The sequence below is a fragment of the Triturus cristatus genome, chromosome 2_2 (genome assembly GCF_964204655.1).
Source record: "Triturus cristatus chromosome 2_2, aTriCri1.1, whole genome shotgun sequence".
NCBI lineage: Eukaryota > Metazoa > Chordata > Amphibia > Caudata > Salamandridae > Triturus > Triturus cristatus.
This window is the reverse complement of record NC_140582.1, coordinates 280,097,952-280,111,555: the sequence shown is the minus strand read 5'-3', so window position 1 is coordinate 280,111,555 and position 13,604 is coordinate 280,097,952. Positions and strand designations below refer to the sequence as shown.

Here is a 13,604-nt window from a genome sequence, read left to right as displayed (position 1 = left end):
AAGACAAACTAGATATACTTTTGACATAAGATTGCTCATATCGATTAAACATTAGGCACCTCAAAAAATCAAAAAACAACTATTTTAAACTCAGCCTTCCCCCCTGAGCACCCTTCCCCATACCAATCCTGCCCTAACCCCCCTCCCCCTGAACATGAGCAATCAGAAGACTCCTGAGTGATGGTTGCCTATTGTAACACCCCGCCACCCGTCCACTGCCATGTAGGTTAAGCCCATGTTTGGCATGTGGCATGTATTAAAACACCAGACCGTTGCGAGTTTTATCAAAAAGGGCTCGTAGAGGGCCAACTAATCCCTGTGACCTAACACCAGCCACCCCAGGGAAGGACAGGTGCAATCGGAAGAAAGGAAAAAAAGAAAAAAAAGAAAAAGAAGCAGGAAGAAAAAAGTTAGATGGAGAAAAAGACGGAAAAAAGGAAAAGAAAAAAAAAAGAAGCAAATTCACATTAACCGTTATCCTGAGTCTCTTGATTGGTTAACTCTTGCCTGAGAGTAGACCAGATGCTTTTCTCGGGGCTATCCTATTAATAAGGTATTTTTTCAGTGATGCCAAATATCTATCCAGATAAATTTACAACAACCATACTAAGCCAGGATTGGCATTAATTTGGCTCTTTTCTGGCCTTAAGTTCAGTGAGAAACTCTTGAGCCTTGATTTCTGAGGTAAAAATTCAAGAAGTGCCGTTCAAGATGACCTTCAGCTTAGCAGGGTTCATGAGGAACACCTGTGCTTCCAGCTGTTGAAATGGGGAGATTAATTGACGAAGGTGCCATCTTCGCTCCACAGTGATGTGACAAAAGTCGGGTTTGGCGAAGAAGGATACCCCTTCAAAGAATCATGTACCCTCTGTGTATGATAGATTAGACATGCACAAAGTGTTTATATATCTTTTTGTGATTTTTAGGCGTGTTAGTGTGTCCCACACTACAGATCAATTTTCACCCTGATGAAGGTGTCGCCCCTTTAAAGGCATTACACCGAAACTCGCGTCAACGTTTAATTTCTCTCGTGCTCTTGAAGTGGTCTCCACCCACCATCTGGAGGATACACGAGAATGTTCCATCCCACCATCAAGTGGCAGCTTTACCATCTGGATTGTTTTGTGATGTTCTAGGAATGTGTTTGTTCTTGAGGAGTGAATGTGTATACCTTTATGAGTGAGTGTAAGTATGATTGACAGCTATGATTGCTATATGTGGGACACATTTATTTATATTCTTATAAAAATATTGCATGTTTTATTCATGTATTTTTGTATTCTGACAATCAAGTATGACATTATAACAATAAAAGAAAAACTATTTTGTTATTCAATCAGCCCTCTGAAATCTTGTGTATATGTGTTGGTCAGCCCCAGGTGTTGATATGAAATACTAGGACACTTTGTTGGGCCTTTTGCAATCTCTGTGGGCAGGTGATTATTTTTAGTGGTTTTGTTTCGGAATTTTTCCCTGCCCCACCTGCCCGTCATTTATTTCGCAGGAGTCCCCCTTTCTATTGGTCATTATTTCACAGCCCTGTTGCTGTGCGGGCTTTGTTGTCCATTTGGATGAGGGTGCACCTTTTCTATTTTTATCCTTGATGATTTGTTGTTTTTCTTTTTCTTTCTCCCACTCACTATTATCATTATTCCTAAACTAATCTGTAGTCTGTGGTTCTGGTTTTCCCCCTCTTCATTGATATCACTTATTGTGTGTTCTTATTCGTATTTCTATAATTGAGTATTAGGCTATATTTTCTTGGAAAAGATTATTCTGGTTCCTCCTATTGTGGGCAACCCTCTATGCCCCTTTTCATATCTCTCTTGTCCCATCACACTGATGGAGAGCATTAAGACCTTCGGGTCCTCAGATGAGGACTTTGCACGCATGATCGGCTTATCGGCAGGCAGCGGTAACCAGTTCACACTTTCAAAAATCTTAAGAAAAAATCCAAGCGCACTTAATTCCATGCTAACTTCATGTTAGAGTACCTTAAGGCTGGCACGATCCCCATTGTACTAATGGTCCGGAATTTTCCTGGGCTCTTCGTAGAAATCAGACAATTCCTGGAGAAATGGACCTTAATATCGAATAGATGCTCCGGGGATTGGATGATGTTAATTATTGAGACAGCAAGGGAAGTAATAGCTATCCTTAATAAGGAAATTGAAGAACTTGAAGAAAAGCAGAAAAAATATAATTCAGTTGAAATTGGTAAAAAGAAACTAGAAGAAATCTGTCAGAAGCTAGACTCTTTTTCTGATTATCTTCTTAAGAGAAAAAAAAAAAGAGAAAGACGGAAAAACTAAGGAAAGATATCAGGCTATTTACCCAAGAACGTGCCTACCAGTTGCTAACAGCTAACTTCTATACTACCCCGGAAGATAACGGCCCCCATAATGGCACCCCAAGATGGGGAAACAGGCGGGTTATAACGTTTACTGATACTACGGACTCTGATGGAGAAGGCCCTTCGAACTATGACTCGAACCATGATCCAAACTATCAGTCGAGACAGAAACAATTTGAAAGATCAGCGATGCCTAATTGTTTTTTAGGCAATCGCAGAGGGAACTTCCGCCCCAGGACCTGGACTCCTCAACAGAGGAATTTCCATCAGGGTCAAGGCCAGCCGCAAATGTATATACAGACGCGACACAACCAATATTGGAAAACATAAGAAACATCCCTGTGTTTAATCTATCTAATTCCAACATTGACCCAGAAGCCATGACCCTTCTATCTAGGGGCCTTTTGTTTGTCCCCATTATAAATTTCAACAAATTTGAATTTATGAAAGATCTTAATCTTTTCTTCCGGAAAATTAGGTTGAAGAAATATTTTCTCACTAGACCCCATCCTGACATCTCTGATAATATCTCTGGATTGAGACCTCCCTCTGATTTTACACCCACCCTTAATTTAGTTGGACCAGAGGTGGTCATATTTGAGAAAGCTGTCACCTCCAAAATAGAAAAAAATCATCAAATATGTTCCCAAACCACCATATAACCTACCCAGAGCAGAAAACTCTGCTATGCTGGCCCTTAAAGAAAACAAACTGACAATCAAACTCTGTGACAAGGGAGGGGGGATTGTCAATTTTGACACCCCCATATATATTGAGAAAATGAATGCCCTACTTTCATCGGCCAGACATTACAAGCGTATCATCAGGAGCCCGGAACCAGGTTTGAAGCAGCGGATTCTTTCCATGGTTGAGAATGGCGTAGACAATGGATACATATGTACCAGGGCAGTGGAATATTTGACACCCAAATACACACGCATGTCCATCATTTATGGGTCCCCAAAACTCACAAAGATGCGCAGGACCCCCCCTAAGACCAATTGTATCCACTAATGGATCTGCCACTGAGCTCCTCTCCAAATACATTGACCGATTCTTGAAACCCCTGGTCGGCAAATTGGAATCCTTTGTAAAAGACACTGGCCATTTTATTTCAAAAATTGAGAAGACGCAATATTATTGTGACAGAGAACTCCTGGTCACCCTGGATCTGGAGTCTCTTTATACTAATATACCCCAGGAAGGAGCCATGATGGTGCTCCAAGAAATCCTATCCAATGAACCTGACATTACTAATGCCCCATTCATTTTCCAATGCCTCAGTGTGGTCCTAAGTGAAAACTACTTTGAATTTAACAATAGATATTTCCATCAAATACAGGGAGTCAGCATGGGGGTGTCATGCGCCCCCAGTGTAGCTTGCCTGTATATGGGCTACTTTGAATGAATCGACATATACAATGAGATGGCCCCCTTCCATGAGAATATCCGAGCCTGGTCTCAGTTTATTGACAATATTTTTTTCATCTGGCAGGGGGATCAGACATCCCTAGATGAATTCATCCTATGGATTAACGCTGCAGATACTAATCTGAAATTCTTGGCACATTCCAGCAATTGCAAACTGGAATTTTTAGATGTATGGATTGAACATAATCAAAATGAACTCTTTGTTTCTCTATTCACAAAACCTACTGCCAGAAATACCTTGTTGCAGTATGGGAGCTACCACCCTCGCTGCCAAAGGGACAGTATCCCATTTAGCCAGTTTCTCCGTTTACAGAGAAACTGTTCTAATATCGGGGATTTTCTCAAACAGGCAGACATTCTAAAAGAGAAATTGGCCAATCGGGGATACCCCCGCAAAGTGATTAAAGATTCCTCTAAAAGGGCCAGATACTTTAATCAAAAAACCATGTTCCAAACAAATGAGGCTAGAATGGACAAGTTGGTTTGTGTTACCAAACACTCTAACATTAACCATAAAATCAGACGAACCATTAATTCTTTATGGTATTTACTGAACATGGACGATTGCAATAACAAACTCCTCAAACCCATTTTTACGCTCAAAACAAACAAGAACCTCAAGAACCATCTGGTGAGAGGAAATATTCCGGAATTGTCGGCCCCTTGTCAAAGAGCCATTACTGGCCTTGAACCCATAAAGGGGAACCATCGCTGCAGCAGCTGTCAGGCCTGGCCCAATGCCATCGTGGGCCAGAGTATTAAAATAAATGAGCGGCTCATAGCACTACAAGGATTGACGAACTGCTGCACCTCCAATATTATCTATATTATCACATACCCGTGTGATGTTATATATATTGGAGAAACAGGATGGGAAAGTAGGGTAAGAATTGGGGAGCATAAATCTAACATTCGAACCAAAAAGGCATCGGCTCCCTTGGTCAGTCATTGGCTGGAAAAGAACCACACTGAAACTGACCTTAAGTGGTCAATTCTAGAGAAAACTTTGGTCATCCAGGGTAAGGACCCGACAATCATAAGAAAGAAAAGAGAGGTGTTCTGGATTTACTTCCTCAATTCCGTCAATAAAGGCCTAAACGAACATTGCCCCTGGGAAAATGCCATTATTTAACCCATGTCTATACTATCTATGCTACGTGGAATACAATTTTTTTTGTTTATGTCCTGTGTCATCTGGACCATTTTCTATCTGACTTTTAGTAATCTCTGCTATAGTTGAAAATAATCTCTCTCTCGGGTTTATAAATGCTGATTATCTGCGACTTAGTTTTCTGTGACAGCTGTAATCGTTTATCTTGGTGTTTTTTTGTCATTCGATCCTGTGCAGATCTTATAAAAACTAATTTGGAAATAATTTTCCCTTTAAAACCCCCCTGTTAAGATGGCCGCCGCTTTTCTCTAGAGTAGTATGATTGATCTTTGTCTGCCTTCTATTTTCATGGTTCCGCCTATTCCACCCTCCCTCTGGAGTGCGAATGGCGCTGGGAACTATTTAAATCATCCAGCTTTCCCTAAACTTCTTCCACTGAAGGGACCCCTCCAGGCCGACAACTGGATGAACCCCGCCTAGGACAGACACCCCAAAGATATTGGGTAAGTGCACTATTTGATGTTATGCTTCCCCGAGTCTCTTAACTTTGAAATGGATGGTTGTAATTTAACACTGAAGGTTTGAATTAAATGCGCCTCGCTAGGGAACCTCCCACCCCTGAGTATTGAAACGGTCTTTATTCATCTCCGTTTCTCTTCTTGAGTCTGGTGGGCGCCCCGCTGCAGTTATTACTCTAACGTAGTCTGTCGCTAACCTTACCCGTTGTTAACAACGCTGCTTCATATCTCTTACGAGTAATAGCAGGGTAACTGTCTCTTTTTGAGTCGATGACCGATGATTCGTTCTAATAAGAAAACAACATCCTTTTATATATTATGGATCTTAAGCGCCTGTTATCTCCTAGGACTCCAATATATGTAGATTTATTCCTATCGCCTAACTACCCATCGAGTTACTGTGCTACCCTTATGTGTGTATTTCTCTTTTTTATTCTTTCCAGTTGGAAGGAGCTCTGAGCCTTCTCTGATGCATCACTTTACAGGCCACCCAAACTAATTCATTATCGATCCCTTTTTGGAGTCCGCGCCCACGCTTATAACTCCCTGGATCAATTGCCTGATTAAATTATAATCCATTTCGGATCTTGGTATGTATCTGCCCACTCTTTTTCATGTCATCTAAACGGTACTTAAGAAGTATTATATGCCTAACCTAGGGTAATGCCTGGGTGTTTGTTGCAGATATTGTCTTCCCTTCATATGTGGGCCTTACCTGGACTGTACAAAAAGAACCCCAGCGAATATTCCTAACTTTCCAAGATATATTCGGTATGTGAGAAGTTCTACCACCTTTTGCATGTAATGCCTTTCTTCTATGGGCACTTTTCATTATTTACTCATTCGATTCCTAATTTGGCTTTCACTACTAGCCATATATCACTATAAATAGTGCAAACTGCACGGGCTTACCTTCCTTGTCTCTGAGGTTTTCTATTTGTACTTACTTTTTTTCCTGGTGCACCCCACTCCGCTGTTTTGAATATCAGGTTTTCTAAATCTTGAACTATTAATCTAATCACACCTCTGGGCTGACCTTTTTTACAACTAAGTTTCTATTGTTGCTAAGGAATAAAAGAATAATGTACCCTCTGCGTATGATAGATTAGACATGCACAAAGTGTTTATATATCTTTTTGTGATTTTTAGGCGTGTTAGTGTGTCCCGCACTACAGATCAATTTTCGCCCTGATGAAGGTGTCGCCCCTTTAAAGGCGTTACACCGAAATGCGCGTCGGAGTTTAATTTCTCTCGTGCTCTTGAAGTGGTCTCCACCCACCATCTGGAGGATATACAAGAATGTTCCATCCCACCATCAAGTGGCAGCTTTACCATCTGCATTGTTTTGTGATGTTCTAGGAATTTGTTTGTTCTTGAGGAGTGAATGTGTATACCTTCATGAGTGAGTGTAAGTATGATTGACAGCTATGATTGTTATATGTGGGACACATTTATTTATATTCTTATTAAAAAAAAATTATGTTTTATTCATGTATTTTTGTATTCTGACAATCAAGTATGACATTATAAAAATAAAAGAAAAACTATTTTGTTAATCAATCAGCCCTCTGATATCTTGGTATATGTGCTGGTCAGCCCCAGGTGTTGATATGAAATACTAGGACCCTTCGTTGGGCCTTTTGCAATCTCTGTGGGCGGGTGATTCTTTTTAGTGGTGTTGTTTCGGAACTTTCCCCAACCCCACCCGCCCGTCATTTGTTTCGCAGGGGTTCCCCTTTGTATTGGTCACCCCTTCAAAGCATTTTTGAGAGTACTGTCGAGCTTGGTCAAAAATTAACTGTCTTAATAGAAAATTCCCAAAGAAAACCAAAAAGGCTCAAGCCTTTGTGGATTCGTTAGTGCTGCCAGATTGCTTCTTTAATGTAAAGGGGAAACGGTGAGCCCGTTGGACTTCATGTTCCCAGCACCACTCGGTCTGTTCGGGGAAGACCCCCTTTAGGAGTTTTATGATATAGCGCCGAGGATCTTCCCCCCACCACTCCATTGGGAATCGCAAGAAGGCGGGCGTTATTTTGGCGTTGCCTGTTTTCCTGCTCTTCCAACTTTCGCATGACGTCCGTCATGCGATCACCCTGGGAAGTACATTGGTTTTTAAGCAGCGCAACATCTGTTTCAAGGCTTTCGGTATGGCCTTCCACCATAGTCACTTTTTCACAGATGTCAGAGCAAGTTTTGTTAAGTTTTCGGAGACCCCCTTGTAGTTTTTTAGCAGCACATTTAGCCTGGTGGCTGTCTACCCGGGCTTTTTCCTGAAATTGCTTAATTGAAGTCAATATAGCGGCCAAAGAGGGCTCTTCAGACTGATCTTGTGGGACACAGGCCGTCTTAACGGGTTCACCATTGGGGGAAAAAGAAAGGTGAGACCCAGAGTAGTCGCATTTAAGCTGATCTTTCTTATCTAACTTCTTCCCCCTGCTTTTAGCCCCATGGTACTTCTGTTTTTGAACCATACTTTTCCCTTTAGAGGCATTACTAAAATTGGATTCCGAGAGGTCGCTGTCACTAGATGAAGAGCTTTCTTCGGTCAGAGAGTTTGAGCCATCTGAGATAGAAAAAAGTACTCCCCCAAAGGATCTGGGGATCCAGGATTTTGTAACCATCGTGTGCTAATGCTTTTTACATCAAAAGCATCGGGTGGCAAAGGGCCCCAGATATCGTGATCCTGGGGAACGCTTGCAACCGGAATCAAGCTAGAGTCAGCACAAGTCAGCAAGTCAATCTCCGCAGGGGGGGTGAGACGTCCGTGTTAGTATCAAAGGTAACTTTATCAGTTATTAGAGGTCCTTGACTTTGAAATATTGATCCTGACTCCAAGCCGAATATGCCGGGTAAAGGTGGAATTGGCTGTGAATCTGGCTGTACATCAGAGAGCTTGGCCGGGCTGGCCGAGGCTAAGTTTGTTAATCCACTTTCTCTATTGCCATCGGAGCAGTTTGTAAGTCTTGCCCAGCTACCAGGTCCGGAATTAATCACCATCCCTGCTTTGGAGAACAATTTGGCGACTGAGGGTTGAGAGGAGCCCCTATCCTTTGGGGTCCCCCACCAGCAGGTTTATTTGAAGCTTTTTTAGAGCCCACAGTCTCTCTCTTATTTTTGGGAATTAGTTCCACTTCCAGAGAATGGGGCGATGAGGTTGAGGGACCAGAGCCGGGATTAGGTGGTATTTTGCCTTTGGCCCCCCAGACGCCACGAGAAGACATGCTTCACTCACCCGTTGGAAGTCCACCAGCTAACACAATTAGGTCCCGTGAGTGTCTAACCACCAGAGAAAACAGCCAAACAGCAAAGAGGCCAAGCAGGAAGACAGGACCGCTCCAGCACCCCAGGGAGAAAAGCAGCACTTTATGATCTCCAGAATTTGAGGAAAAGCTCCGCACTTTGCAATGCCTGCTTCCTGCATTGCGTCCCGAAGCTATCAGGTTTCTCGGCGTTCTCTGAGCTTTTCGCGGTCGCGGAGCTCTTCGCGGTCAAGAGGAGGATCCACAGGTGTACACGAAGTGGCAATTTAGCACAGACTGATCTGCATTGCTCTTGCCTCTTTCTGCACCCTCTTGCCTCCTTTTGTCCCTCTGTTGTTTCTTACTGCACTACTCTTGCTTCTTTCTGCACCTCTCTTGCAAATTTCTGCACCCCTCTTGCTTCTTTCTGCACCCCTCTTCGTTCCTTCTGCCCCTCTGTTTGTGCTTTCTGCACTGCTCTTGCTTGTTTCTGCACCTCTTTTGCGTTTTTCTGAACTTCTCTTGCCTCCTTCTACACCCCTGTTGTTTCTTTTTTGCACTTCTTTCTGTACACCTCTTGCTTCTTTCTGTACCTCTCTTACCTTTTTCTGTACCTCTGTCACCTCTTTCTGCACCTCACTTGCTTCTTTCTGTACCCCTCTTTCCTCTTTCGGCACCCCTGTTCCCTCTTTCTGCACCTCTCCTGCCTCTTTCTGTACCTCTGTTGTTTCTTTCTGCACCTCTGTTCCCTTTTTCCGCACTACTCTTGCTTCTTTCTGCACCTCTCTTGCAAATTTCTGCACCCCTCTTGCTTCTTTCTGCACCCCTCTTCGTTCCTTCTCCCCCTCTGTTTGTGCTTTCTGCACTGCCCTTGCTTGTTTCTGCACCTCTTTTGCGTCTTTCTGAACTTCTCTTGCCTCCTTCTACACCTCTGTTGTTTCTTTTTTGCACTTCTTTCTGTACACCTCTTGCTTCTTTCTGTACCTCTCTTAACTCTTCCTGTACATCTGTCACCTCTTTCTGCACCTCACTTGCTTATTTCTGTACCCCTCTTGCTTCTTTCGGCACCCCTGTTGTTTCTTTCGGCACTTCTGTTCCCTTTTTCCGCACCCCTTTTGCCTCTTTCTGCACCTGTGTTGCTTCTTTCTGCACCCTTCTTGCCTCTTTCTACAGCCCTCTTCCCTCTTTTTGCATCTCTCTTACTTCAGTCTGCCCACCTGTTCCCTCTTTCTGCACCCCTTTTGCCTGTTTCTGCAGTTGTCTTGCCTCGTTCTGCACCTCACTTGCTTCTTATTGCAACTCTCTTTCATCTTTACGCACTTCTCTTGCAAATTTCTGCACCCCTCTTGCTTCCTTCTGCACCTCTGCTGTTTCTTACTGCACTGCTTTTGCTTCTTTCTGCACCTCTCTTGGAAATTTCTGCACCCCTCTTGCCTCTTTCTGCACTCCTCTTGCTCCCTTCTGCACCTCTGTTTGTGCTTTCTGCACCGCTCTTGCTTATATCTGCACCCTTTCTGCCTCTTTCTGCACTTTTCTTGCCTCCTTCTGCACCTCTGTTGCTTCTTTTTTGCACTTCTCTTCTTCTTTCTGCACCCCTCTTACCTCTTTCTGCACCGCTGTTACTTCTTTTAGCACCCCTCTTGCCTCTTTCTGCACCCTTCTTCCCTCTTTCTACACCTCTCTTCCCTCTTTCTGCACCCCTGCTCTGTCTTTCTTCACATCTCTTGCATGTTTCTGCAACTCTCTTGCCTCTTTCTACAGTTCTCTTGTCTCTTTCTGCACCTCTGTTGCTTCTTTCAGCACTTTTCTTGCCTCTTTCTGCACCCCTCTTGCCTATTCTGCACCTCTCTTGGTTGTTTCTGTTCTGCTTTTGCTTCTTTCTGGACCTCTGTTCCTTCTTTCTGCACTTCTCTTGATTCTTTCTGCACCCCTCTTGCCTCTCAGGGCACCTCTGTTGCTTCTTTCTGCACTTCGTTTTCTACTCTCTGCACCTCTCTTGCAAATGTCTGCACCACTTGTGCATCTGTGTGCACCACTCTTGCCTCTTTCTGCTCCTCTCTTGCCTCTTTCTCCACCCCTGTTGCCTATATCTGCATCTCTTTTGCTTTTTTCTGCACTTATCTTGTCTCTATCTGCACCCCTCTTGCCTCTTTCTGCACCACGGTTGGTTCTTTCTGCACTGCTCTTGCTTCTATCTGCTACTCTCTTGCACATTTCTGCATGGCTCTTACCTCTTTCTGCACCTATGTTGGTTCTTTCTGTACCTCTCTTGCCTCTGTGTGCACCCCTGTTCCCTCTGTCTGCACCTCTTTTGCCTGTTTCTGCAACTTTCTTGGCTCTTTCTGCACTTCTCTTGCTTCTTTCTACACCTCTCTTGCTTCTTTTGGCTCCCCTCATGCCTCTTTCTGCACCCGTCTTCCCTTTTCCTGCATGTCTCTTGGTTCTTTCTGCACTGCTTTTGACGCTTTCTGTACCCCTCTTGCCTCTTTCTGTATCTCTTTTGCTTCTTTTTGCATTTCTCTTGTCTCTTTCTGCCCCCTTCTTGCCTCTTTCTGTACCCCACTTGCCTCTTTCCTCACCCTTCTTCCCTCTTTGTGCACCTCTCTTGCCTTTTTCTGCACATCTCTTGCCTCTTTCTGCACCCCTAAGGCCTCTTTCTGTATCTATTTTGCTTGTTTCTGCTTGCTTCTGCTCTTCTTTTGCCTTTTCTGTACCCCTCTTGCCTCCTTCTGCACCTCTGTTGTTTCTTATTGCACTGCTCTTGCCTCTTTCTGCACCCTTCTTTGCTCTTTCTGCACCTCTCTTGCCTCTTTCTGCACCTCACTTGCCTGTGTACTGGGCTACTTTTAAACTGACCTCAGGCTCAGCAGTGCACACATGCAAGTGCAGAAAAGGGCTGCTGGCCTCCAATCTGCCATACCCTATTATATGCTAGGGAATTAGAGGTAGTTTTAATCCCCCAGCCTTATTATGTGCGAGGGCCTTACAGGAGAGGTCATGCCAATCACAGGGGTCCCCCAACCCATAGTCCCTAGAGTATGTAGGTGTTTTCACAGTATTCTAAGTGTCTTTTAGCATAGCACTGGCTCCGGGCCTGGTTAGGTAGAGCCCATGATCAGTTAGAGTAAGTTACCACCAGTATCAGTCAGCAAAATGTTTGGGGGGTGCCCAGGGCACATGATGACTTTGCAACAAGGCATCTGTTGATTCTTTCTGCATATCTCTTGCTTCTTTCTGCACCTTTCTTCCTCTTTCTAGACTTCTGTTGCCTCTTTCTGCATTTCTCCTGCTTTTTTATGCACCTTTCTTCCTCTTTCTGCACATGTCCTACCTCTATAGGCATAGTTAGAAATGAGCATTTAAAAAACCTTAGAAATTCACTGAAACAAACATAGGTTTCAGGGCCATAATGCAAATTGCATGTCAACATTTGTGTCGAATCAACAGGTGTGGAAAAAAGCTGTGCATGTTGTACCATGTAGAAGTCAGTAAAGGTGAAGATGTTTGAAAATAACAACGTTGGAAAATAAATCATGCACATGGGTTTGCAAACACCTTGGCAGTTAAAGTGTTACATTTGTAGAATGAGGATACAAAATATATTTAGAGTTTTTGAAAGTTAGGGATATTGAGAATTACCGAGCCTCAGCATTGTGACGCATATTGTTTGTCTCTGTGATAACTTTTTCCTGAGACTTGAAAAATCAAATTTATATTGATGGAATTCACAATTGCTGATGTTTGTAAAACTGTACCTAGAGATAGCAACTTCCGCTAGTATCTCCTCTCCACTTACTGACCATCACAACCCTAGAATCTGGAAGAAAATGCGACAACCCAGAATTGTTGGGTTTATTCCTGCACTGCACTTAGAAGGTGGAAAATGTACGCAGAAAGTATATGATTTTTCCAGGTGCTCTTGCATGCCATGTAGAGTTCAATTCCTTGAAAAGTGTTAATAATTACCTCTCTGCACAACTTTGAATGATGTTCTGTTCAGTTCAAAAGAGACAGAAGCAATAAAATGAAAGGGTCTCATTTGGTAATCCATTTTCAGCCATAATCCTACATTTAAGTACGAAAATGGCTCACTTTATTCCTGAAAGAGATTTGTAAAAATGTTACCTGGCAGGTATAAAAGCTTTTAGCACTGCATAATTGTAGAGCAAAACTGTATAATTCTGGACTATTGAACTCAATGCAATAGTAAAATCCAAGAGGAGGAAAGCCGGTATGACTTGCCCTTCAATTTCTTTTTAGTTATTGGCATTCACAAAGTAGTGTCTGCCCCTTTTTCAGAAACTAGTTGGGCATTTGCTTCAAGAGAGGGATGGATTATATCCATTTCGGGATAAGAAGGGAAACTGAAATTTCCCGAATGTGGCATGTAGGGGTTGGGATTTCCATTGGAGAAAATGTTTTTCTGTGGAGGAAAAAAAAATTGAATTTGCATAGTGGTTTGTCCCTCCCATTTTGGAGTTGTAGCAAATCAGAAAAATATTACATGACATTCCCAGTAGAAACACATATGACAACATCCATTCAATTTACGGCTAAGGTAAACATAAAATTGCATACTAAAATAATATTTTTCCAACTTTACTGCAAAACGGAGCCCATGTACTGCGACACCTCCCACATTGTTACATGTGGCCTACATTGAGGCTTCTTTTCACAGAAAATGAAGCTTGTTTTTCGATCATGGCCAGAAAGCAGCAAATCACCTGTAGACTGGCAAAACAAACTTAACAATGAGCACCTCCCTATAAATACACAGTCACTCCCAGAAGTAATTAACATTCTGGACGGGAGAGACGTGAGATATGCATGCGCCGGACTGTTTGTACTAAGTAAGTGGGAATCAAAACAAGGGGCGATTTTACTTGTTAAAGGTTAATTATACGTAATAGACGTTTGCTGCATTGTGTCAAACTGTGGTTTATTATTGCTGC

At 42.9% G+C, this 13,604-nt stretch overlaps 1 long non-coding RNA gene across 1 annotated transcript; it reads left to right on the top strand.

The window, feature by feature from the left end:
• Window positions 1–5,274: 5,274 nt before the first annotated feature.
• LOC146862145 (uncharacterized) lies at window positions 5,275–6,973 on the top strand. The gene is made up of 4 exons (XR_014978385.1): window positions 5,275–5,398; window positions 5,857–6,003; window positions 6,098–6,184; window positions 6,563–6,973. It is a non-coding gene; the product is annotated as an uncharacterized LOC146862145 (long non-coding RNA).
• The last annotated feature ends 6,631 nt before the right edge of the window (window positions 6,974–13,604 follow it).